The sequence below is a fragment of the Dreissena polymorpha genome, chromosome 1, assembly GCF_020536995.1.
Source record: "Dreissena polymorpha isolate Duluth1 chromosome 1, UMN_Dpol_1.0, whole genome shotgun sequence".
NCBI classification, from domain to species: domain Eukaryota; kingdom Metazoa; phylum Mollusca; class Bivalvia; order Myida; family Dreissenidae; genus Dreissena; species Dreissena polymorpha.
The window spans coordinates 169,019,945-169,023,192 of NC_068355.1; positions in this window are offsets into that span (position 1 = coordinate 169,019,945).

Below are 3,248 nucleotides of genomic sequence, written 5' to 3' on the forward strand. Positions count from 1 at the left end.
TCCGTCAGTCAGTGCGTCAGTGTGTCAGTCTGTCCGTCCGTCTGAAAACTTTAATGGCCATAACTTTTTCTATATTGAACATAGCAACTTGATATTTGGCATACATGTGTATCTCATGGAGCTGCACATTTTGAGTGGTGAAAGATCAAGGTCATCCATCAAGGTCAAAGGTCAAATTTTGCAATATTGAAGATAGCAACTTGATATTTTGCATTCATGCATATCTCATGGAGCTGCACATTTTGAGTGGTGAAAGATCAAGGTCATCCTTCAAGGTCAAGGTCAAAGGTCAAATATCGCAATATTGAAGATAGCAACTCGATATTTGGCATGGATGCGTATCTCATGGAGCTGCACATTTTTGAGTGATAAAAGGTCAAGGTCATCCTTCAAGGTCAAAGGTCAAGGTTTGCAATATTGAAGATATCAACTCGATATTTGACATGCATGCGTATCACATGGAGCTGCACTTTTGAGTAGTGAAAGGTCAAGGTTATCCTTCAAGGTCAAGGTCAAAGGTCAAATTTTGCAATATTAAAGATAGCAACTCAATATTTGGCGTGCATGCGTATCTCATGGAGCTGCACATTTTGAGTGTTGAAAGGTCAAGGTCATTCGTCAAGGTCAAAGTTTGCAATTTTGAAGATAGCAACATCATATTTGGCATGCATACGTATCTCATGGAGCTGCACATTTTGAGTGGTGAAAGGTCAAGGTCATCCTCCAAGGTCAAAGGTTAAATATATGGCTTCAAAGCGGCGCAGTAGGGGGCATTGTGTTTCACGAACATAGCTCTTGTTATCTATTTTTTACTTCATGTGACCCAGTTTAAAAATAGGAATGGCCAAGATGTACATTTAGACATTTTCCCTAATGATATATTAAGACAGTTTACAAGGTTTTCTAAGATTTGACCTAGTAACATTTTTACTATGTTACCCAAATCTTAATGGTTGTAAATATTGTCAATATTAACAATAGGATAATAAACATCAAAATTTAATAATTAACAAGGCTGCTTATATAGTGGTAACCAAGGTTTTCTAGGATTTGACATGGTTATCTAGTATTTGAACCTGTATGATAGGCCCAAATTTCAATGAGGCTGAAATATGGTCAAGATACACATTCTGACCAAATGTCATCAAGATTTAGGAATAATTGTGGCTTCTAGAGTGAAAAGGAGACTTTTTTCAGATTTGACATGCCGACCTTGTTTTCACTTAACTCATATTTAAACATAATTTGATATTGACATGATAAACTCTCTGAACCAGTTTTACATTGTATTAACAATAAATTACATGTATCTTTTTTTAATGTTACAAGGTTTATATATTTAGGATTTGATCTGGAGACTCGGTTGTTGACCCCACTTGATCCAGATTCAAACTTGGCCTAGATATTGTCAAGATAAACATTCTGACCAAGTTAAATCAGGATTAAATCATAAATTTGGCTTTTAGAGCAGCAATAAGGTGCTTTTATGATTTGACTCAGTGACCGAGTTTTTGACTCCAATTTATCTGAATTCAAACTTGGCCTAGATAATTGTCAATATATATTGTCATTCCTACTACAATTTATCAAGATTCATTTGGTAATATGCCTTATAAAGTGGACGAATTTAGGTTGATTTCAGGGTTGACTTAAATATTACCAAGATAAACTTTCTGAAAAACTGGCATCAATATTGAGTCATAAACATGGCTGCTAGAGTGGTAACAAGGCTTTTCTAAAACTGTGACCTTGTTTTTTTACCCCACTTGACCCAGATACCAAAGTGGACTTATGTGTGTAGCACAGATTCAGAAACTTATTTTTATTACTTATTAGAGTAAACAATACACTACTATTCTCGTTACAAATGGCTTTTATTTATAAAATTTGCATATTCAAGAAGAAACATTATAACTGTACAGTAAACATTTGAACCATTTTGACATGTCCATGAAAAATGTTTAAAGAAAAGTAATCGAGGTGTGCTTTTGTGATTAGTTTATGTCTGTGCCCCATTCTAGTTTGTCATCAAGAATAAGTTTGTTACTGATTGAGTGGCCACAGTTTTGGTTCATTTTTTATCAAACTTGGTTGCACTGTTTAAATTTCTATGTTGAATCTGCTGCAAATGGTATTAAAAACTACATCACCAGGTAAAATCTAAGAAAAACAGTGTAACCACTCATGAAGCAACATTTTCATTAAATCTTGATGAAACTTAGTAAGAATGTTTATCTCACTGATAATGCCATACTCTATGGACATTAGCAACCGTACAATTTAACAATCATATATATAATTTAAAAATTATCATAACATAATGTTGAAATAAATAAATAACTCATGTTATTGCATCATATGCATTGTCTGTATATTTATATAAAAAGGCAAAATTTTGAAACTTCGCAAACTTTTTCCAACATTATTGTCATCTTCAGACAAACGCGGAATGTTGTTGCATCTGTGTTCTACTGACACTTTTCTAGTTGCTAGATTTGCAGTCATATTTCTGCAGTCTGAAACCCAACTTCCATGGTACACATGTTTACCAGCACACATGACAATCACTGACAACTGCCTTAATTTGATCAGTAATGATGCGAATTACTGTAGAAAGGATTTAATTACCAATCCTCACACAAGTTATGTGGCATAGTAGATCAAACCCACAATCCTCGGATTATCAGTCTGGCATTTAACCTACTCAGAGGTAGCGATTCCAAACTTTTAATGACCCTTAAAAAGGGCGTATATTAGTCACATGGATGGAGTGGCTGTGTTCCTGCCAAATTGTACTCTGTCCTGAGGATTTTAATGTAAATTTGAATGATAATATTTGATTTCCAGTCCATGCATTATGTACAACTCTCTTAGCTCCTAATTGAAAGGTCAATGTCACAATTGAAGGTCAATTATCACAATTAACGGTATAGCCTTGTTGCGTTTAAATACCTTAGTGTATTTTTATACAACTGTGTTTTATGATTTGCCATGACAAACAGTTTCTGGCACATAACTCCAACTCTGCTGGGTGAAAGGTTTTTATAACACATCCAGAGTATAGGGCATGAATTTTTATTTCTGCTATTTAACGTTTAATGATTAATTTGTGTTCAGTTCCTTATTCAGTTGTTGTGGTATTGGCCCTGACAAGCATAATTTACTTTGGAGACCAGCTTCTTTAAATAACTGTTGATTTGTTCAAATGCCATGATGCTATATGTAGTTAAATGAAAGTTGTATGTTGC